The following is a 25675-nucleotide window of genomic DNA, read 5'->3' on the forward strand; positions in this document are numbered from 1 at the left end:
TTATTGTATTTTATGCGTCGGGCGTTGACTTGTAAGGCCCTAACTATTGGATCAGGTGGACCAACGCCCTAGACTGAAGCGTAGGATGCCAGGAACGTAGAAATGACCATCACTTTCACACTGTTTGCAATTATTCCTGTTATACGATGGAAGAACTGTTGTATTTATATTGTATTTTATGCTTCGGGCGTTGACTTCTAAGGCCCTAACAATTCGATCTGGTAGAGCAACGCCCTAGGGTGAAGCCTAGGTTGCCCGGAACGTAGAAGTGGCCATTACTTTCACACTGGTTGCAATTATTTGTTTCATACGATGGAAAAACTGTTGGATTTATTTTGCATTTGGTGCTTCTGGCGGTGACTTCTTAGGCCCTAACAATTGGATCTGGTGGAACAACGCCCTAGAGTGAAGTCTAGGTTGCCCGGAACGTAGAAATGACCATCATTTTCACACTTGTTGCAATGACTCCTGTTATACGATGGAAAAACTGTTATACCTTTATCGTATTTTATGCTTCGGGCATTGACTTCTATGGCCCTACCTCTCCGATCTGGTGGAGTAACGCCCTAGAGTGAAGCCTAGGTTGCCCCGTACGTTGAAATGACCATAACTTTCACACTGGTTGCAATTATACGTTTTATACGATGGAAAGACTGTTGTATTTATTTTGTACTTTATGCTTCTGGCGTTTATTTCTAAGCTCCTAACTCTTCGATCTGGTGGACCAAAGCCTCAGAGCTAAGTCTAGGTCGCCCGGAACGTAGAAATGACCATTATCTTCACACTGGTTGCAATTATTCATGCTATACGGTGGAAAAACAGTTGTATCTTCATTGTATTTTATGCTTCGGGCGCTGACTTCTAAGACCCTAAATATTCGATCTGGCGGAGCACCGCCCTAGAGTGAAGCCTAGGTTGCGCGGAACATGGAAAAGACCATTACCTTCACACTGGTTGCAGTTACTCCTGTTATACGATGTAAAAGCCGTTGCATCTTCGATGTATTTTATGCTTCGGGCGCTGACTTCTAAGTCCCTAGCTATTCGATCTGGTGGAGCAACGCCCTAGAGTGAGGCCTAGGTTGCCTGGAATGTAGAAATGATCAGTACTTTCATACTGGTTGCAATTATTCGTTTTATACAATGGAAGAACTGTTTTGTTTATATTGTATTTTATGCTTCAGGCGTTGACTTCTAAGGCCCTAAATGTTCGATCTGGTGGAGCAACGCCCTAGAGTCAAGACTAGGTTGCCCGGAACGCAGAAATGACCGTTACTTTCACGCTGGTTCAAATTATTCGTTTTATACGACGGAAAAGCAGTTGTATTTATTTTGTATTTGGTGCTTCTGGCGGTGACTTCTTAGGCCCTAACACTTGGATCTGGTGGAACAACGCCATAGAGTGAAGCCTAGGTTGCCCAAGAACGTAGAAATGACCATCATTTTCACACTTGTTGCAATGACTCCTGTTATACGATGGAAAAACTGTTATACCTTTATCGTATTATATGCTTCGGGCATTGACTTCTATGGCCCTACCTCTTCGATCTGGTGGAGCAACGCCCTAGAGTGAAGCCTAGGTTGCCCCGTACGTTGAAATGACCATAACCTTCATACTGGTTGCAATTACTCGTTTTATACGATTATAAAACTGTTGTATTTAAACTGTATTTTATGCTTCTGGCGTTGACTTCTAAGGCCCTAACTATTCGATGTGGTGGAGCAACGCCCTAGAGCAAAACCTAGGTTGCACGGACCGTAGAAATGACCATAACTTTCACACTGGATGCAATTATTCATTTTATACAATGGAAAAGCTGTTCTATTAATTTTGTATTTTATGCTTCGGGCGTTGACTTCTGAGGACCTAACTATTCGATCTGGTGGAGCAACGCCCTAGAGTGAATCCTAGGTTGCCCGGAACGTAGAAATATCCATCACCTTCACTCTGGTTGCAATTATTCCAGTTGTACGGTGGAAAAGTTGTTGTATTTTTATTGTATTTTATGCGTCGGGCGTTGACTTGTAAGGCCCTAACTATTGGATCAGGTGGACCAACGCCCTAGACTGAAGCGTAGGATGCCAGGAACGTAGAAATGACCATCACTTTCACACTGTTTGCAATTATTCCTGTTATACGATGGAAGAACTGTTGTATTTATATTGTATTTTATGCTTCGGGCGTTGACTTCTAAGGCCCTAACAATTCGATCTGGTAGAGCAACGCCCTAGGGTGAAGCCTAGGTTGCCCGGAACGTAGAAGTGGCCATTACTTTCACACTGGTTGCAATTATTTGTTTCATACGATGGAAAAACTGTTGTATTTATTTTGCATTTGGTGCTTCTGGCGGTGACTTCTTAGGCCCTAACAATTGGATCTGGTGGAACAACGCCCTAGAGTGAAGTCTAGGTTGCCCGGAACGTAGAAATGCCCATCATTTTCACACTTGTTGCAATGACTCCTGTTATACGATGGAAAAACTGTTATACCTTTATCGTATTTTATGCTTCGGGCATTGACTTCTATGGCCCTACCTCTCCGATCTGGTGGAGTAACGCCCTAGAGTGAAGCCTAGGTTGCCCCGTACGTTGAAATGACCATAACTTTCACACTGGTTGCAATTATACGTTTTATACGATGGAAAGACTGTTGTATTTATTTTGTACTTTATGCTTCTGGCGTTTATTTCTAAGGTCCTAACTCTTCGATCTGGTGGAGCAAAGCCTCAGAGCTAAGTCTAGGTCGCCCGGAACGTAGAAATGACCATTATCTTCACACTGGTTGCAATTATTCATGCTATACGGTGGAAAAACAGTTGTATCTTCATTGAATTTTATGCTTCGGGCGCTGACTTCTAAGACCCTAAATATTCGATCTGGCGGAGCACCGCCCTAGAGTGAAGCCTAGGTTGCGCGGAACATGGAAAAGACCATTACCTTCACACTGGTTGCAGTTACTCCTGTTATACGATGTAAAAGCCGTTGCATCTTCGATGTATTTTATGCTTCGGGCGCTGACGTCTAAGGCCCTAGCTATTCGATCTGTTGGAGCAACGCGCTGGAGCGAAGCCTAGGTTGCCCGGAACGTAGAAATGACCATACCTTCACAGTTGATGCAATTATTCCTGTTATACGATGGAAAAGCAGTGGTACTTTTCTTCTATTTTAGGCTTCAGGCGTTTACTTCTAAGGCCGTAGCCATTCGATGTGGTGGAGCTACGCCCCAGAGTGAAGCCTAGGTTGCCCGGAACGTAGAAACGACCATAACTTTCACACTGGTTGCAATTATCCCTTTTATACGATGGAAGAGCTGTTGCATCTTTATTGTACTTTATGCTTCTGGCGTTAACTTCTTGGGCCCTAACTATTCGAGATGGTGGAACAACGCCCTAAAGTGAAGCCTAGGTTGCCCGGAACGTAGAAATGGCCATTGCTTTCACACTGGTTGCAATTATTCATTTTATACGATGGAAAGACTGTGGTATTTATATTGCTTTTTATGCTTTTGGCGTTGACTTCTATGGCCGTATCTATTCGATTTGGTGGAGCAACGCCCTAGAGTGAAGCCAAGGTTGCACGGAATGTAGATATGACCATAACTTTCACACTGGTTGCAATTATTCGTTTCATGCAATGGAAAAACTGTTCTATTAATTTTGTATTTAATGCTTCGGGCGTTGACTTCTAAGGCCCCAACTATTCGATCTGGTGGTGCAACGCCCTAGTGTCAAACCTAGGTTGCCCGGAACGTAGATATGACCAGTACTTTCACACTGGTTGCTGTTATTCCTGTTATACTATGGAAAAACTGTTGCATTTCTATTGTATTTTATGCTTCTGGCGTTGAATTCTAAGTCCCTAACTATGCGATCTGGTGCAGCAACGCCCTACGGTGAAGCCTAGGTTCCCCGGAACGTAGAAATGACCTTCACTTTCACACTGTTTGCAAATATACATTACATACGATGGAAAAGCTGTTGTATTTATATTGTATTTTATGCTTCTGGCGTTGACGTCTTAGGCCCTAACTATTCGATCTGGTGGAACAACGCCCCAGAGCGAAGCCTAGGTTGCCCAGAACGTAGAAATGACCATTACCTTCACACTGTTTGCAAATATACATTATATACGATGGAAAAGTTGTTGTATCTATTTTGTATTTTATGCTTCTGGCGCTGACTTCTTAGGTCCTAACTATTGGATCTGGTGGTGCAACGCCCAGGGGTGAAGCCTAGGTTGAGCGGAACGTAGAAATGACCATCACTTTCACACAGGTTGCGATTATTCCTGCTATACGATGGAAAAACTGTTGTATCTATTTTGTATTTTATGCTTCTGGCGCTGACTTCTTAGGTCCTAACTATTGGATCTGGTGGTGCAACGCCCTGGGGTGAAGCCTAGGTTGAGCGGAACGTAGAAATGACCATCACTTTCACACAGGTTGCGATTATTCCTGCTATACGATGGAAAAACTGTTGTATCTATTTTGTATTTTATGCTTCTGGCGTTGACTTCTTAGGCCCTAACTATTCGATCTGGTGGAGCAACGCCCTGGAGTGAAGCCTAGGTTGCGCGGAACGTAGAAATGACCATTACATTCGCAATGTTTGCAAATATACGTTATATACGATGGAAAAGCTGTTGTATCTATATTGTATTTTATGCTTCTGGCGTTGACGTCTTAGGCCCTAACTATACGATCTGGTGGAGCAACGCTCTTGAGTGAAGCCTAGGTTGCCCGGAACGTAGAAATGACCATTACCTTCACACTGCTTGCAATTATACATTGTATACGATGGAAAAACTGTTGTACTTATGTTGTATTTTATTCTTCTAGCGTTGAATTCTAAGTCCCTAGCTATTCGATCTGGTGGGGCAACGCCCTAGAGTGAAGCCTAGGTTACCCGGAACATAGAAATGACCAGTACTTTCACACTGGTTGCAGCTTTCCTGTTATACGATGAAAAAACTGGTGCATTTTTATTGTGTTTTATGCTTCTGGCGCTGTATTCAAAGTCCCTCACTATTCGATCTGGTGGAGCAACGCCCTGGAGTTAAGGCTAGGTTGCCCGGAACGTAGAAATGACCATAACTTTCACACTGTTGGCAATAATTCAATTTATACGATGGAAAAGCTGTTGTACTTATATTGTATTTTATGCTTCTGGACTTGTCTTCTAAGGCCGTAGCTATTCGATGTGATGGTGCAACGCCCTAGAGTGAAGCCTAGGTTGCCGGGAAGGTGGAAGTGACCATTACCTTCTCGCTTGTTGCAATTATTCCTGTTATAAGAGAGACAAACTGTTGGATTTTGATTGTACTTTATTCTTCTGGCGTTTACTTCTAAGGCCCTATGTATTAGATCTGGTGGAGCAACGCCATAGAGCAAAACCTAGGTTACCCGGAACGTAGAAATGACCATTACCTTCACGCTTGTTGCAATTATTCCTGTTATACGTTGGACAAACTGTTGGATTTTGATTGCACTTTATTCTTCTGGCGTTGACTTCTAAGGCCCTATGTATTAGATCTGGTGGAGCAACGCCCTAGAGCAAAACCTAGGTTGCCCGGAACGTAGAAATGACCATTACCTTCACGCTTGTTGCAATTATTCGTTTTATACGATGGAAAAACTGTTGTATTTTTATTTTATTTTATGCTTCTGGCGTTGACTTCTAAGTCCCTAGCTATTCGATCTGGTGGAGCAACGCCCTAGAGTGAAGCCTAGGTTGCCCGGAACGAAGAAATGACCATCACCTTCACTCTGGTTGCAATTATTCCTGTTATCCGATGGATAAACTGTTGTATTTATATTATATTTTATGCCTCTGGCGTTGACTTCTTAGACCCTAACTATTCGATGTGTTGGAGCAACGCCCAAGAGTGAAACCTAGGTTGCCCGGAACGTAGAAATGACCAGTACTTTCACACTGGTTACAGTTATTCCTGCTATACAATGGAAAAGCTGTTGAATTTTTATTGTATTTTATGCTTCTGGCGTTGAATTCAAAGTCAATAACTACTCGATCTGGTGGAACTTGCCCTAGAGTGAAGCCTAGGTTGCCCGGAACGTAGAAATGACCATAATATTCATACTGGTTGCAATTATTCGTTTTATACGATGGAAAAACTGTTGTATTTTTATTTTATTTTATGCTTCTGGCGTTGACTTTTTAGGCCCTAACTATTCGATCTGGTGGAGCAACGCCCTAGAGTTAAGCCTAGTTTGCCCGGAACGTAGAAATGACCTTTACTTTCACACTGTTTGCAAATATACATTATATACGATGGAAAGGCTGTTGTATTTATATTGTATTTTATCCTTCTGGCGTTGTCTTCTTACGCCCTAACTATTCGATCGGGTGGAGCAATGCTCTAGAGTAAAGCCTAGGTTGCCCGGAATATAGAAATGACCATTACCTTCACACTGCTTGCAATTATACATTTTATACGATAGAATAACTGTTATACTTATGTTGTATTTTATTCTTCTGGCGTCGAATTCTAAGTCCCTATCTATTCGATCTGGTGGAGCAACGCCCTAGAGTGAAGCCTAGGTTACCCGAAACGTAGAAATGACCATAACTTTCACACTGGTTTCAGTTATTCGTTTTATACAATGAAAAAACTGTTCTATTTATTTTGTATTTTATGCTTCGGGCGTTGACTTCTAATGCCCTAACTATTCGATCTGGTGGAGCAACGCCATACCGTTAAGCCTAGGTTGCCCGGAACGTAGAAATGACCTTTATTTTCACACTGTTTGCAAATATACATTATATACGATGGAAAAGCTGTTGTATTTATATTGTATTTTATACTTCTGGCGTTGTCTTCTTAGGCCCTAACTATTCGATCTGGTGGAGCAACGCCCTACAGTTAAGCCTAGGTTGCCCGGAACATAGAAATGACCTTTACTTTCACACTGTTTGCAAATATACATTATATGCGATGGAAAAGCTGTTGTATTTATATTGTATTTTATGCTTCTGGCGTTGACTTCTTGGGCCCTAACTATTCGATCTGTGGGAACAACTCCCTAGAGTGAAGCCTAGGTTGCCCGGAAGGTAGAAATGACCTTTACATTCACACTGTTGGCAAGTATACATTACATACGATGGAAAGGCTGATGTATTTTTACTGTATTTGATGCTTCTGGCGTTGTCTTCTTAGGCCCTAACTATTGGATCTGTTGGAGCAACGCCCTAGGGTGAAGCCTAGGTTGCCCGGAACGTATAAATGACCATAACTTTCATACTGAATGCAATTATTCGTTTTATACAATGGAAAAGCTGTTGTATTTCTATTGTATTTTATGCTTCTGGCGTTGACTTTTTAGGCCCTAAGTATTCGATCTGGTGGAGCAACGCCCTAGAGTTAAGCCTAGTTTGCCCGGAACGTAGAAATGACCTTTACTTTCACACTGTTTGCAAATATACATTATATACGATGGAAAGGCTGTTGTATTTATATTGTATTTTATCCTTCTGGCGTTGTCTTCTTACGCCCTAACTATTCGATCGGGTGGAGCAATGCCCTAGAGTAAAGCCTAGGTTGCCCGGAATATAGAAATGACCATTACCTTCACACTGCTTGCAATTATACATTTTATACGATAGAAAAACTGTTATACTTATGTTGTATTTTATTCTTCTGGCGTCGAATTCTAAGTCCCTATCTATTCGATCTGGTGGAGCAACGCCCTAGAGTGAAGCCTAGGTTACCCGAAACGTAGAAATGACCTTCACTTTCACACTGCTTGCAACTATACATTATATACGATGGAAAACCTGTTGTATTTATATTGTATTTTATGCTTCTGGCGTTGTCTTCTTATGCACTAACTATTCGATCTCGTGGAGCAATGCTCTTGAGTAAAGCCTAGGTTGCCCGGAACGTAGAAATGACCATAACTATCAGACTGGTTGCATTTATTCGTTTTATAGGATGGAAAGACTGTTGTATTTATATTGTATTTTATAGTTATGGCGTTGTCTTCTAGGGCCGTAGCTATTCGACGTGGTTGAGCAACTCCCTAGAGTGAAGCCTAAGTTGCCCGGAACGAAGAAATGACCATAACTTTCATACTGATTGCAATTATTCGTTTTATGCGATGGAAAAGCTGTTGTATTTATATTGTATTTTATGCTTCTGGCGTTGACTTGTTAGGCCCTAGCTATTCCAACTGGTGGAGCAACGCCCTAGAGAGAAGCCTAGATTGCCCGGAACGTAGAAATGACCATTACCTTCAGGCTTGTTGCAATTACTCCTGTTATACGATGAAAAAACTGTTGTATTTTTATTGTATTTTATGCTTCAGGCGTTGACTTCTAAGGCCGTAGTTATTCGATGTGGTGGAGCAACGCCGTAGTGTGAAGCCTAGGTTGCGCGGAACGTAGAAATGACCATCACCTTCACTCTGGTTGCAATCATTCCTGTTATACGATGGAAAAACTGTTGTATTTATATTATACTTTATGCTTCAGGCGCTGACTTCTAAGGTCGTAGCTATTCGACGTGGTGGAGCAACGCCCTAGAGTGAAGCCTAGGTTGCCCGGAACGTAGAAATGACCATATCTTACGCACTGGTTGCAATTATTCCTGTTATACGATCGAAAAGCTGTTGTATTTATATTGTATTTTATGCTTCTGGCGTAGACTCCTTAGGCCCTAACTATTCGATCTGGTGGAACAACGCCCTAGTGTGAAGCCTAGGTTGCCAGGAACGTAGAAATGACCATCACTTTCACACTGGTTGCATTTATTCCTGTTATACAATGGAAAAACTGCTGCATTGTTATTGTATTTTGTGCTTCTGGCGTTGTATTCAAAGTCTCTAACTATCTGATCTGGTGGAGGAACGCCCTGGAGTTAAGCCTAGGCTGCCCGGAAAGTAGAACTGACCATAACTTTCACACTGTTTGCAATCATTCATTTTATGCGATGGAAAAGCTGTTGTATTTATATTGTATTTTATGCTCCTGGAGTTGACTTCTAAGGCCGCAGCTATTCGATGTGATGGAGCAACGCAAAATAGTGAAGCCTAGGTTGCCCGGAACGTAGAAATGACCATTACTTTCACACTGGTTGCAATTATTCATTTTATACGATGGAAAGACTGTGGTATTTATATTGTATTTTATAGTTATGGCGTTGTCTTCTAGGGCTGTAACTATTCGATGTGGTTGAGCAACGCCCTGGAGTGAAGCCTAGGATGCCTGCAACGTAGAAATGACCATACCTTTCGCACTGTTTGCAATTATTCCTGTTATACGATTGAAAAACTGTTGTATTTATATTGTATTTTATGCTTCTGGCGTTGACTTCTAAGGCCGCAGCAATTCGATGTGGTAGAGCAACGCCCTAGAGTGAAGCCTGGGTTGCCCGGAATGCAGAAATGACCATCACTTTCACACTGGTGGCAATTATTCCTGTTATACGATGGAAAAACTTTTATATTTTTATTGTATTTTATGCTTCGGGCGTTGACTTCTAAGGTCCTAACTATTGCATCTGGTGGAGCAACGCCCTAGGGTGAAGCCTAGGTTACCCGGAACGTAGAAATGACCATAACTTTCGTACTGGTTGCAATTATTCCTGTTATACGGTGGAAAAGCTGTTGTATATATATTGTATTTAATACTTCTGGCGTTGACTTCTTAGGCCCTAACTATTGGATCTGGTGGATCAACGCCCTAAAGTGAAGCGTAGGTTGCCCGGAACGTAGAAATGCCCATAACATTCATACTGGTTGCAATTATTCACTTTATACGATGGAAAAACTGTTGCATTTTTATTGTATTTTATGCTTCTGGCGTTGTATTCTAAGTCTCTATCTATTTGATCTGGTGGAGCAACGCCCTGGAGTTAAGGCTAGGTTGCCCGGAAAGTAGAAATGACCATAACTTTCACACTGTTTGCAATCATTCATTTTATGCGATGGAAAAGCTGTTGTATTTATATTGTACTTTATGCTTCTGGCGTAGACTCCTTAGGCCTTAACTATTCGATCTGGAGGAACAACGCCCTAGAGTGAAGACTAGGTTGCCAGGAACGTAGAAATGACCATCACTTTCACACTGGTTGCAATTATTCCTGCTATAAAATGGAAAAACTGTTGCATTTTTATTGTATTTTATGCTTCTGGCGTTGTATTCAAAGTCTCTAACTATTTGGTCTGGTGGAGCAACGCCCTAGAGTGAAGCCTAGGTTGCCCGGAACGTAGAAATGACCATGACATTCATACTGGTTGCAATTATTCGCTTTATACGATGGAAAAACTGTTGCATTTTTATTGTATTTTATGCTTCTAGCGTAGACTTCTTAGGCCCTAACTATTCGATCTGGTTGAGCAACGCCCTAGAGTGAAGCCTAGGTTGCGCGGAACGTAGAAATGACCATAGTTTTCATACTGGTTGCAATTATTAGTTTTATACGATGGAAAAACTGTTGCATTTATTTTGTATTTGGTGCTCCAGGCGTTGACTTCTTAGGCCCTAGCTATTGGATCTGGTGGACCAACGCCCTGGAGTGAAGCCTAGGTTGCCCGGAACGTAGAAGTGACCATAGCTTTCACACTGGTTGTAATTATTCCTGTTATACAAGGGAAAAACTGTTGTATTTATATTGCATTTTATGCTTCTGGCTTTGACTTCTTGGGCCCTAACTATTCGATCTGGTGGAGCAACGCCCTAGAGTGAAGCCTAGGTTGCCCGGACCGTGGAAATGACCATTACCTTCACACTGCTTGCGATTATTCATTTGATACGATGGTAAAACTGTTGTACTTATGTTGTATTTTATTCTTCGGGCGTTGAATTCTAAGGCCGTAGCTATTCGGTGTGGTGGGGCAACGCCCTAGAGCAAAACCTAGGTTGCCCGGATCATAGAAATGACCATTACCTTCACGCTTGCTGCAATTATTCCTGTTATACGATGGACAAACTGTTGGATTTTGATTGTACTTTATTCTTCTGGCGTAGACTTCTAAGGCCCTATGTATTCGATCTGGTGGAGCAATGCCTCAGAGTTACGTCTAGGATGCCCGGAACGTAGAAATGGCCATTACCTTCACACTGGCTGCAATTATTCGCTTTATACGATGGAAAAAGTGTCGTACATAAATCGTATTTTAGTCTTCTGGCGTTGACTTCTTAGGACCGGACAATTCGATCTGGTGGAACAACGCCCTACAGTGAAGCCTAGGTTGCTCGGAACGTAGAAATGACCTTTACTTTCACACTGTTTGCAAATATACATTATATACGATGGAAAAGCTGTTGTATTTATATAGTATTTTATGCTTCTGGCGTTGTCTTCTTAGGCCCTAACTATTCGATCTGGTGGAGCAATGCTCTAGAGTAAAGCCTAGGTTGCCCGGAACGTAGAAATGACCATAACTTTCACACTGTTTGCAATTATTCCTGTTATACAATGGAAAAACTGTTGTACGTATATCGTATTTTATGCTTCTGGCGTTGATTTCTAAGGTCCTAGCTATTCGATCTGGTGGGGCAACGTCCAAGACTGAAGCCTATGTTGCCCGGAACGTAGAAATGACCAGTACTTTCACACTGGTTGCAAATATCCGTTTTATACGATGGAAAAGCTGTTGTATTTATATTGTATTTTACGCTTATGGCGTTGACTTCTAAGGCCCTAGCTATTCGATCTGGCGGAGCAACGCCCTAGAGTGAAGCCTAGGTTGCCCGGAACGTAGGTATGACCATAACTTTCACACTGGTTGCAATTATTCGTTTTATACGATGGAAAGACTGTTGTATCTATATTGTATTTTATGTTTCTGGCGTTGACGTCTAAGGCCCTAACTATTCGATCTGATGGAGCAACGCCCTAGAGTGAAGCCTAGGTAGCCAGGAACGTAGAAATGACCATCACTTTCACACTGTTTGCAATTATTCCTGTTATACGATGGAAAAACTGTTGTATTTATATTGTATTTTATGCTTCTGGCGTTAACTTCTTGGGCCCTAACTATTCGATCTGGTGGAGCAACGCCCTAGAGTGAAGCCTAGGTTGACCGGAGCGTAGAAATGACTATTACTTTCACACTGTTTGCAATTGTTCCTGTTATACGATGGAAAAACTGTTGGATTTTTATTGTACTGTATGCTTCTGGCGTTGACTTCTAAGGCCCTATTTATTCGATCTGGTGGAGCAATGCCTCAGAGTTAAGTCTAGGATGCCCGTAACCTTGAAATGGCCATTACTTTCACACTGGTTGCAGTTATTCGTTTTAGAAGATGGAAAAGCTGTTGTATTTATATTGTATTTTATGCTTCTGGCGTTGACTTCTAAGGCCGTAGCTAATCGATGTGGTGGAGCAACGCCCTAGAGTGCATCCTATGTTGCACGGATCGTAGAAATGACCATAAGTTTCACTCTGGCTGCAATCATTCGTTTTATACAATGGAAAAACTGTTCTATTAGTTTTGTATTTTATGCTTCGGGTGTTGACTTCTAAGCCCCTAGCTATTCGATCTGGTGGAGCAACGCCCTAGAGTGTAGCCTAGGACGCCCGGAACGTAGAAATGACCATCACTTTCACTCTGGTTGCAATTATTCCTGTTATACGATGGAAAAACTGATGTATTTTTATTGTATTTTATGCGTCTGGAGTTGTTTTCTAAGGCTCTAACTATCGGACCTGGTGGAGCAACGCCCTTTAGTGAAGCCTTGGTTGCACGGATCGTAGAAATGCCCATTACTTTCACACAGGTTGTAGTTATTCCTGTTATACAATGGAACAACTGTTGTATTTTTATTTTATTTTATGCTTCTGGCGTTGACTTCTAAGGGCCTAGCTATTCGATCTGGTGGAGCAACGGCCTAGAGTGTAGCCTAGGTCGCCCGGAACGTAGAAATGACCATCACTTTCAATCTGGTTGCAATTATTCCTGTTATACGATGGAAAAACTGTTGTATTTTTATTTTATTTTATGCTTGTGGCGTTGACTTCTAAGGCCCTAGCTATTCGATCTGGTGGAGCAACGCCCTAGAGTGAAGCCAAGGTTGCCCGGAACGTAGAAATGACCATTACTTTCACACTGTTTGCAATTATTCATTTTATACGATGGAAAAGCTATTGTACTTAGATTGTATTTTATGCTTCTGGCGTTGACTTCTAAGGCCCCAGCTATTCGATCTGGCGGAGCAACGCCCTAGAGTGAGGCCTAGGCTGCCCGGAACGCAGAAATGACCGTTACTATCACAATGTTTGCAATTATTCATTGTATACGATGGAAAAACTGTTGTATTTATATAGTATTTTATGCTTCGGGCGTTGACTTCTAAGGCCCTAGCTATTCGATTTGGTGGAGCAACGCCCTAGAGTGTAGCCTAGGTTGCCCGGAACGTAGATATGACCATAACTTTCACACTGGTTGCAATTATACGTTTTATACGATGGAAAGACTGTTGTATTTATTTTGTACTTTATGCTTCTGGCGTTGATTTCTAAGGTCCTAACTCTTCGATCTGGTGGAGCAAAGCCTCAGAGCTACGTCTAGGTAGCCCGGAACGTAGAAATGACCATTACCTTCACACTGGTTGCAATTATTCCTGCTATACGGTGGAAAAACAGTTGTATCTTCATTGTATTTTATGCTTCGGGCGCTGACTTCTAAGACCCTAAATATTCGATCTGGCGGAGCACCGCCCTAGAGTGAAGCCTAGGATGCGCGGAACATGGAAAAGACCATTACCTTCACACTGGTTGCAATTACTCCTGTTATACGATGTAAAAGCCGTTGCATCCTTGTTGTATTTTATGCTTCGGGCGCTGACGTCTAAGGCCCTAGCTATTCGATCTGTTGGAGCAACGTCCTGGAGCGAAGCCTAGGTTGCCCGGAACGTAGAAATGACCATTACCTTCACAGTTGATGCAATTATTCCTGTTATACGATGGAAAAACTGTGGTACTTTTCTTCTATTTTAGGCTTCAGGCGTTTACTTCTAAGGCCGTAGCCATTCGATGTGGTGGAGCTACGCCCTAGAGTGAAGCCTAGGTTGTCCGGAACGTAGAAATGACCATTACTTTCACACTGTAAGCTATTATTCATTTTATACGATAGAAAAACTGATGTACTTATATTGTATTTAATTCTTCTGGCGTTGAATTCTAAGTCCCTAGCTATTCGATCTGGTGGAGCAACGCCCTAGAGTGAAGCCTGGGTTGCCCGGAACGTAGAAATGACCATCACTTTCACACTTGTTGCAATTACTCCTGTTATACGATGGAAAAACTGTTATATCTTTATCGTATTTTATGCTTCGGGCATTGACTTCTATGGCCCTACCTCTTCGATCTGGTGGAGCAACGCCCTAGAGTGAAGCCTAGGTTTCCCCGTACGTTGAAATGACCATAACTTTCACACTGGTTGCAATTAATCGTTTTATACGAAGGAAAAACTGTTGTACATATATCGTATTTTATGCTTCGGGCGTTGACTTCTTAGGCGCTAACTATTGGATGTGCTGGACCAACGCAGTAGAGTGAAGCCTAGGTTTACCGGAGCGTAGAAATGACCATCACCTTCACACTGTTTGCAATTATTCCTGTTATACAATGGAAAAACTGTTGTATTTATATTGTATTTTATGCTTCTGGCGTTAACTTCTTGGGCCCTAACTATTCGATCTGGTGGAGCAACGCCCTAGAGTGAAGACTAGGTTGCCCGGAACGTAGAAATGACCATTACTTTCACACTGTTTGCAATTATTCATTTTATACGGTGGAAAAGCTGTTGTACTTATATTGTATTTTATGCTTCTGGCGTTGACTTCTAAGGCCCTAGCTATTCGATCTGGCGGAGGAACGCCCTAGAGTGAAGCCTAGGCTGCCCGGAACGTAGAACTGACCATAACTTTCACACTGGTTGCAATTATACCTTTTATACGATGGAAAAGCTGTTGTATTTTTATTGTACTTTATGCTTCTGGCGTTAACTTCTTGGGCCCTAACTATGCAATCTGGTGGACCAACGCCCTGGAGTGAAGCCTAGGTTGCCCGGAACGTAGAAATGACCATAACTTTCACACTGGTTGCAATTATTCGTTTTATACAATGGAAAAACTGTTATATTTATATTGTATTTTATCCTTCTGGCGTTGACTTCTTAATCCCCAACTATTCGGTCTGGTGGAGCTACGCCCTAGAGTGAAGCCTTGGTTGCCCGGAACGTAGAAATGACCAATACTTTCACACTGCTTGCAATTATTCATTTTATACGATGGAAAAACTGTTGTACTGATATTGTATTTTATTCTTCTGGCATTCACTTTTAAGGCCCTAACTATTCGATGTGGTGGAGCAACGCCCTAGAGTGCAGCCTAGGTTGACCGGAACGCAGAAATGACCATAACTTTCATACTGTTTGCAATTATTCCTGCTATACGATGGAAAAACTGTTGTATTTTTATTGTATTCAATGCTCCTGGCGCTGACTTCGAAGTCCCCAGCTATTCGATCTGATGGAGCAACGCCCTAGAGCGAATCCTAGGTTGGCCGGAACGTAGAAATGACCAGTACTTTCACACTGGTTACAATTGTTCCTGTTATACGATGGAAAAAATTGTTGCATTTATATTGTATTTTATGCTTCTGGCGTTGACTTCTAAGGCCCTAACTATTCAATCTGGTGGAGCAACGCCCTAGAGTGAAGAATAGGTTGCCCGGAATGTTGAAATGACCAGTTCTTTCACACTGGTTGCAGTTGCTCCTGTTATACCATGGAAAAGCTGTTGGATTTTTATTGTATTTTATGCATCTGGCGTTGAACTCTAAGTCTCTAGCTATTCGATCTGGTGGAGCAACGCCCTAGTGTGAAGCCTAGGTTACCCAGAACGTAGAAATGACCATTACTTTCACACTGTTTGCAATTATTCATTTTATACGATGGAAAAACTGTTGTATTTATATTGTATTTTATTCTTCTGACATTGACTCTTAAGGCCCTAACTATTCGATGTCGTGGAGCAACGCCCTAGAGCGAAGCCTAGGTTGACCGGAGCGTAGAAATGACCATTACCTTCACACTGTTTGCAATTATTCATGTTATACGATGGAAAAACTGATGGATTTTTATTGTACTTTATGCTTCTGGCGTTGACTTCTAAGGCCCTATCTATTCGATCTGGTGGGGCAATGCCTCAGGGTTAAGTCTAGGATGCCCGTAACGTTGAAATGGCCATTACTTTCACACTGGTTGGAATTACTCGTTTTAGACGATGGAAAAGCTGTTGCATTTATATTGTATTTTATGCGTCTTGAGTTGTTTTCTAAGGCGTTAGCTATCCGACCTGGTGGGGTGACGCCCTAGAGTGAAGCCTAGGTTGCAAGGAACGTAGAAATGACCATCACTATTACACTTGTTGCAATTACTCATTTTATACTATGGAAAAACTCTTATATCTTTATTGTATTTTATGCTTCGGGCATTGACTTCTATGGCCCTACCTCTCCGATCTGGTGGAGCAACGCCCTAGATTCAAGCCTAGATTGTTCGGAACGTAGATATGACCATTACTTTCACACTGGTTGCAATTATTCGTTTTATACGATGGAAAAACTGTTGTATTTATTTTGTATTTGGTGCTTCTGGCGTTGACTTCTTAGGCCCTATCTATTGGATCTGGTGGACCAACGCCCTAGAGTGAATCCTAGGTTGCCCGGAACGTAGAAATATCCATCACCTTCAATCTGGTTGCAATTATTCCTGTTATACGATCGACAAACTGTTGGATTTTTAATGTACTTTATACTTCTGGCGTTGACTTCTAATGCCCCAACTATTCGATCTGGTGGAGCAACGCCCTAGAGTGAAGCCTAGGTTGCTCGGAATGTAGAATTGACCATTACCTTCACACTGTTTGCAAATATACATTATATACGATGGAAAAGCTGTTGTATCTATTTTGTATTTTATGCTTCTGTCGCTGACTTCTTAGGTCCTAACTATTGGGTCTGGTGGAGCAACGCCCAGGGGTGAAGCCTAGGTTGCGCGGAACGTAGAAATGACCATAACTTTCACACTGGTTTCAATTATTCGTTTTATACGATGGAAAAACTGTTCTATTTATTTTGTATTTTATGCTTCGGGCGTTAACTTCTAAGGCCCTAACTATTCGATCTGGTGGAGCAATGCCCTAGAGTGAAGCCTAGGTTGTCCGGAACATAGAAATGGCCATTACCTTCACACTGTTTGCGATTACTCATTTTATACGATGGCAAAGCTGTTGTACATATATCGCATTTTATGCTTCTGGCGTTGACTTCTTAGGCCCTAACTATTCGATCAGGTGGAGCAACGCCCTAGGGTGTAGCGTAGGTTGCCCGGAACGTGGCAATGACCATAACTTTCACACTGGTTGCAATTACTCGTTTTATACGATGGAAAAACTATTGTATTTATATTGTATTTTATGCTTCTGGCGTTGACTTGTAAGGACCTAACTATTCGATCTGGTGGAGCAACGGCCTAGGGTGAAGCCTAGGTTGCCCGGAACGTAGAAATGACCATTACCTTCACACTGTTTGCGATTACTCATTTTATACGATGGTAAAACTGTTGTACATATATCGTATTTTATGCTTCTGGCGCTGACTTCTTACGCCCTAACTATTCGATCAGGTGGAGCAACGCCCTAGGGTGAAGCCTAGGTTGGCCAGAACGTAGAAATGACCATAGCTTTCACACTGGTTGCGATTATTCATTTTATACGATGGTAAAACTGTTGTACATATATCGTATTTTATGCTTCTGGCGTTGACTTGTTAGGCCCTAGCTATTCGATCAGGTGGAGTAACGCCCTAGGGTGAAGCCTAGGTTGCCCGGAACGTAGAAATGACCATAACTTTCATACGGGTTGCAATTATTCGTTTGATACGATGGAAAAGCTGTTGTATTAATTTTGTGTTTGGTGCTTCAGGCGTTGACTTCTTGGGCCCTAACTATTCGCTCTGGTGGAACAACGGCCTAGGGTGAAGCCTAGGTTGCCCGGAACGTAGAAATGACCATTACCTTCACACTGTTTGCGATTACTCATTTTATACGATGGTAAAACTGTTGTACATATATCGTATTTTATGCTTCTGGCGTTGACTTCTTACGCCCTAACTATTCGATCCGGTGGAGCAACGCCCTAGAGTGAAGCCTAGGTTGCCCGGAATGTAGAAATGACCATAACTTTCATACTGGTTGCAATTATCCGTTTTATACGATGGAAAAACTGTTGTATTAATTTTGTATTTGGTGCTTCTGGCGTTGACTTCTTATGCCCTAACTATTCGATCCGGTGGAGCAACGCCCTAGAGTGAAGCCTAGGTTGCCCGGAATGTAGAAATGACCATCACTTTCACACTGGTTGCAATTATTCTTGTTATACGATGGAAAAACTGTTCTATTTATTTTGTATTTTATGCTTCGGGCGTTGACTTCTATGGCCCTAACTATTCGATCTGGTGGAGCATCGCCCTAGAGTGAAACCTTGGTTGCCCGGAACGTAGAAATGACCATTACCTTCACACTGTTTGCGATTATTCATTTTATACGATGGTAAAACTGCTGTATTTATTTTGTATTTTATGCTTCTGGCGTTGACTTCTAAGGCCCTCGCTGTTCCATCTGGTGGAGCAACGCCCTAGAGTGGAGCCTAGGTCGCCCGAAACGTGGAAATGACCATTACTTTCACTCTGGTTGCAATTACTCCAGCTATACGATGGACAAACTGTTGGATTTCGATTGTACTTTATACTTCTGGCGTTGACTTCTAAGGCCCTATGTATTAGATCTGGTGTAGCAATGCCTCAGAGTTAAGTCTAGGATGCCCGCAACGTAGAAATGTCTATTACTTTCACACTGGTTGCAATTATTCGTTTTATACGATGGAAAAACTGTTGTACATATATCGTATTTTATGCTTCTGGCGTTGACTTCTTAGGCCCTAACTATTCGATCAGGTGGAGCAACGCCCTAGGGTGAAGCCTAGGTTGCCAGGAACGTAGAAATGACCATAACTTTCACACTGGTTTCAATTATTCGATTTATACAATGGAAAAACTGTTGTATTTATTTTGTATTTTATGCTTCGGGCGATGACTTCTATGGCCCTAACTATTCGATCAGGTGGAGCAACGCCCTAGAGTGAAGCCTAGGTTGCCCGGATCGTAGAAATGATCATTACCTTCACACTGTTTGCGTTTATTCATTTTATACGATGGTAAAACTGTTGGATATTTATTGTACTTTATGCTTCTGGCGTTGACTTCTTAGGCCCTAGATATTCGATCCGGTGGAGCATCGCCCTAGAGTGAGGCCTAGGTTGCCCGGAACGTAGAAATGACCTATACTTTCACAATGTTTGCAATCATTAATTGTATACGATGGAAAAACTGTTGTATTTATATTGTATTTTATGCTTCTGGCGTTGACTTCTATGGCCGTAGCTAATCGTTCTGGTGGAGCAATGCCCTAGAGTGCAGCCTGTGATGCACGGAACGTATAAATGACCATAGGTTTCACTCTGGTTGCAATCATTCGTTTTATACAATGGAAAAACTGTTGTATTAATTTTGTATTTTATGCTTCGGGCGTTGACTTCTAAGGGCCTAGCTATTCGATCTGGTGGAGCAACGGCCTAGAGTGTAGCCTAGGTCGCCCGGAACGTAGAAATGAACATCACTTTCAATCTGGTTGCAATTATTCCTGTTATACGATGGAAAAACTGTTGCATTTTTATTTTATTTTATGCTTCTGGCGTTGACTTCTAAGGCCCTAGCTATTCGATCTGGTGGAGCAACGCCCTAGAGTGAAGCCTAGGTTGCACGGAACGTAGAAATGCCCATTACTTTCACACAGGCTGTAATTATTCCTGTTATACGATGGCACAACTGTTGTATTTTTATTTTATTTTATGCTTCTGGCGTTGACTTCTAAGGCCCTAGCTATTCCATCTGGTGGAGCAAAGACCTAGAGTGAAGCCTAGGTTGCCAGGAACTTAGAAATGACCATCACTTTCACACTGTTTGCAATTATTCCTGTTATACGATGGAAAAACTGTTGTATTTATATGGTATTTTATGCATCTGGCGTTGACTTCTAACGCCCTAACTATTCGATCTGGTGGAGCAACGCCCTAGAGTGAAGCCAAGGTTGCCCGGAACGTAGAAATGACCATTACTTTCACACTGTTTGCAATTATACGTTTTATACGATGGAAAGACTGTTGTATTTATTTTGTACTTTATGCTTCTGGCGTTGATTTCTAAGGTCCTAACTCTTCGATCTGGTGGAGCAAATCCTCAGAGCTAAGTCTAGGTCGCCCGGAACGTAGAAATGACCATTACCTTCACACTGGTTGCAATTATTCCTGCTATACGGTGGAAAAACTGTGGTACTTTTCTTCTATTTTAGGCTTCAGGCGTTTACTTCTAAGGCCGTAGCCATTCGATGTGGTGGAGCTACGCCCTAGAGTGAAGCCTAGGTTGTCCGGAACGTAGAAATGACCATTACTTTCACACTGTAAGCTATTATTCATTTTATACGATGGAAAAACTGATGTACTTATATTGTATTTAATTCTTCTGGCGTTGAATTCTAAGTCCGTAGCTATTCGATCTGGTGGAGCAACGCCCTAGAGTGAAGCCTAGGTTGTACGGAACGTAGAAATGACCATCACTATCACACTGGTTGCAATTATTCCCGTTATACGATGGAAGAACTGTTGTATTTATTTTGTATTTTATGCTTCTGGCGTTGACTTTTAAGGCCCTAACTATTAGATGTGGTGGAGCAACGCCCTAGAGTGAAGCCTGGGTTGACGGGAGCGTAGAAATGACCATTACCTTCACACTGTATGGAATTATTCCTGTTATACGATGGAAAACTGTTGGATTTTTATTGTATTTTATGCTTCTGGCGTTGACTTCTAAGGCCGTAGCTATTCGATGTGGTGGATCAACGCCCTAGAGTGAAGCCTAGGTTGCACGAAACGTAGAAATGACCATAACTTTCACACTGGATGCAATTATCCGTTTTATACGATGGAAAAACTGTTGTATTTATTTTGTATTTGGTGCTTCTGGCGGTGACTTCTTAGACCCTCACTATTGGATCTGGTGGAACAACGACCTAGAGTGAAGCCTGGGTTGCCCGGAACGTAGAAATGACCATCACTTTCACACTTGTTGCAATTACTCCTGTTATACGATGGAAAAACTGTTATATCTTTATCGTATTTTATGCTTCGGGCATTGACTTCTATGGCCCTACCTCTTCGATCTGGTGGAGCAACGCCCTAGAGTGAAGCCTAGGTTTCCCCGTACGTTGAAATGACCATAACTTTCACACTGGTTGCAATTAATCGTTTTATACGATGGAAAAACTGTTGTACATATATCGTATTTTATGCTTCGGGCGTTGACTTCTTAGGCGCTAACTATTGGATGTGCTGGACCAACGCAGTAGAGTGAAGCCTAGGTTTACCGGAGCGTAGAAATGACCATCACCTTCACACTGTTTGCAATTATTCCTGTTATACGATGGAAAAACTGTTGTATTTATATTGTATTTTATGCTTCTGGCCTTAACTTCTTGGGCCCTAACTATTCGATCTGGTGGAGCAACGCCCTAGAGTGAAGACTAGGTTGCCCGGAACGTAGAAATGACCATTACTTTCACACTGATGCAATTATTCATTTTATACGATGGAAAAGCTGTTGTACTTATATTGTATTTTGTGCTTCTGGCGTTGACTTCTAAGGCCCTAGCTATTCGATCTGGCGGAGCAACGCCCTAGAGTGAAGCCTAGGCTGCCCGGAACGTAGAACTGACCATAACTTTCACACTGGTTGCAATTATACCTTTTATACGATGGAAAAGCTGTTGTATTTTTATTGTACTTTATGCTTCTGGCGTTAACTTCTTGGGCCCTAACTATGCGATCTGGTGGACCAACGCCCTAGAGTGAAGCCTAGGTTGCCCGGAATGTAGAATTGACCATTACCTTCACACTGTTTGCGATTATTCATTTTATACGATGGCAAAGCTGTTGTACATATATCGCATTTTATGCTTCTGGCGTTGACTTCTTAGGCCCTAACTATTCGATCAGGTGGAGCAACGCCCTAGGGTGGAGCGTAGGTTGCCCGGAACGTGGAAATGACCATAACTTTCACACTGGTTGCAATTACTCGTTTTATACGATGGAAAAACTATTGTATTTATATTGTATTTTATGCTTCTGGCGTTGACTTCTAAGGACCTAACTATTCGATCTGGTGGAGCAACGCCCTGGAGTAAAGCCTAGGTTGCGCGGAACGTAGAAATGACCATTACCTTCACACTGCTTGCAAATATACATTATATACGATGGAAAAGCTGTTGTATCTATTTTGTATTTTATGCTTCTGGCGCTGACTTCTTAGGTCCTAACTATTGGATCTGGTGGAGCAACGCCCAGGGGTGAAGTCCAGGTTGCGCGGAACGTAGAAATGACCATAAATTTTACACTGGTTTCAATTATTCGTTTTATACAATGGTTAAACTGTTGTATTTATTTTGTATTTGGTGCTTCTGTCGTTGACTTCTTAGGCCCTAACTATTCGGTCTGGTGGAGCAACGCCCTAGAGTGAAGCCTAGGTTACCCGGAACGTAGAAATGACCATAACTTTCACACTGGTTTCAATTATTCGTTTTATACGATGGAAAAACTGTTCTATTTATTTTGTATTTTATGCTTCGGGCGTTAACTTCTAAGGCCCTAGCTATTCGATCAGGTGGAGTAACGCCCTAGGGTGAAGCCTGGGTTGCCCGGAACGTAGAAATGACCATAACTTTCATACGGGTTGCAATTATTCGTTTGATACGATGGAAAAACTGTTGTATTAATTTTGTGTTTGGTGCTTCAGGCGTTGACTTCTTGGGCACTAACTATTCGCTCTGGTGGAACAACGGCCTAGGGTGAAGCCTAGGTTGCCCGGAACGTAGAAATGACCATTACCTTCACACTGTTTGCGATTACTCATTTTATACGATGGTAAAACTGTTGTACATATATCGTATTTTATGCTTCTGGCGTTGACTTCTTACGCCCTAACTATTCGATCCGGTGGAGCAACGCCCTAGAGTGAAGCCTAGGTTGCGCGGAATGTAGAAATGACCATAACTTTCATACTGGTTGCAATTATTCGTTTTATACGATGGAAAAACTGTTGTATTAATTTTGTATTTGGTGCTTCTGGCGTTGACTTCTTATGCCCTAACTATTCGATCCGGTGGAGCAACGCCCTAGAGTGAAGCCTAGGTTGCCCGGAATGTAGAAATGACCATCACTTTCACACTGGTTGCAATTATTCTTGTTATACGATGGAAAAACTGTTCTATTTATTTTGTATTTTATGCTACGGGCGTTGACTTCTATGGCCCTAACTATTCGATCTGGTGGAGCATCGCCCTAGAGTGAAGCCTTGGTTGCCCGGAACGTAGAAATGACCATTACCTTCACACTGTTTTCGATTATTCATTTTATACGATGGTAAAACTGCTGTATTTATTTTGTATTTTATGCTTCTGGCGTTGACTTCTAAGGCCCTCGCTGTTCCATCTGGTGGAGCAACGCCCTAGAGTGGAGCCTAGGTCGCCCGAAACGTGGAAATGACCATTACTTTCACTCTGGTTGCAATTACTCCAGCTATACGATGGACAAACTGTTGGATTTCGATTGTACTTTATTCTTCTGGCGTTGACTTCTAAGGCCCTATGTATTAGATCTGGTGTAGCATTGCCTCAGAGGTAAGTCTAGGATGCCCGCAACGTAGAAATGTCTATTACTTTCACACTGGTTGCAATTATTCGTTCTTTACGATGGAAAAACTGTTGTACATATATCGTATTTTATGCTTCTGGCGTTGACTTCTTAGGCCCTAACTATTCGATCAGGTGCAGCAACGCCCTAGGGTGAAGCCTAGGTTGCCAGGAACGTAGAAATGACCATAACTTTCACACTGGTTTCAATCATTCGATTTATACAATGGAAAAACTGTTGTATTTATTTTGTATTTTATGCTTCGGGCGTTGACTTCTATGGCCCTAACTATTCGATCAGGTGGAGCAACGCCCTAGAGTGAAGCCTAGGTTGCCCGGATCGTAGAAATGACCATTACCTTCACACTGTTTGCGATTATTCATTTTATACGTTGGTAAAACTGTTGTACATATATCGTATTTTATGCTTCTGGCGTTGACTTCTTAGGCCCTAACTATTCGATCAGGTGCAGCAACGCCCTAGGGTGAAGCCTAGGTTGCCAGGAACGTAGAAATGACCATAACTTTCACACTGGTTTCAATCATTCGATTTATACAATGGAAAAACTGTTGTATTTATTTTGTATTTTATGCTTCGGGCGTTGACTTCTATGGCCCTAACTATTCGATCAGGTGGAGCAACGCCCTAGAGTGAAGCCTAGGTTGCCCGGATCGTAGAAATGACCATTACCTTCACACTGTTTGCGATTATTCATTTTATACGTTGGTAAAACTGTTGTACATATATCGTATTATATGCTTCTGGCGTTGACTTCTTAGGCCTTAGCTGTTCGATCAGGTGGAGTAACGCCCTAGGGTGAAGCCTAGGTTGCCCGGAACGTAGAAATGACCATAAATTTCATACGGGTTGCAATTATTCGTTTTATACGATGGAAAGACTGTTGTATCTATATTGTATTTTATGTTTCTGGCGTTGACGTCTAAGCCCCTAACTATTCGATCTGATGGAGCAACGCCCTAGAGTGAAGCCTAGGTTGCCAGGAACGTAGAAATGACCATCACTTTCACACTGTTTGCAATTATTCATTTTATACGATGGGAAAGCTGTTGTATTTATATTGTATTCTTTTCTTCGGGCATTGACTTCTATGGCCCTACCTATTCGATCTGGTGGAGCAACGCCCTAGAGTCAAGCCTAGGTTGCACGGAACGTAGAAATGACCATTACGTTCACACTGGTTGCAATTATTCGTTTTTTACGATGGAAAAACTGTTGTATTTATTTTGTATTTGGTGCTTCTCGCGTGGACTTCTTAGGCCCCAACTATTGGATCTGGTGGACCAACGCCCTAGAGTGATGCCTAGGTTGCCCGGAACGTAGAAATGTCCAATACTTTCACACTGCTTGCAATTATTCATTTTATACGATGGAAAAACTGTTGTACTGATATTGTATTTTATTCTTCTGGCATTCACTTTTAAGGCCCTAACTATTCGATGTGGTGGAGCAACGCCCTAGAGTGAAGCCTAGGTTGACCGGAACGCAGAAATGACCATAACTTTCATACTGTTTGCAATTATTCCTGCTATACGATGGAAAAACTGTTGTATTTTTATTGTATTGAATGCTCCTGGCGCTGACTTCGAAGTCCCCAGCTATTCGATCTGATGGAGCAACGCCCTAGAGCGAATCCTAGGTTGGCCGGAACGTAGAAATGACCAGTACTTTCACACTGGTTGCAATTGTTCCTGTTATACGATGGAAAAAATTGTTGCATTTATATTGTATTTTATGCTTCTGGCGTTGACTTCTAAGGCCCTAACTATTCAATCTGGTGGAGCAACGCCCTAGAGTGAAGAATAGGTTGCCCGGAATGTTGAAATGACCAGTAC

Source organism: Calliopsis andreniformis, unplaced genomic scaffold (genome assembly GCF_051401765.1).
Source record: "Calliopsis andreniformis isolate RMS-2024a unplaced genomic scaffold, iyCalAndr_principal scaffold0001, whole genome shotgun sequence".
Lineage (NCBI taxonomy): Eukaryota > Metazoa > Arthropoda > Insecta > Hymenoptera > Andrenidae > Calliopsis > Calliopsis andreniformis.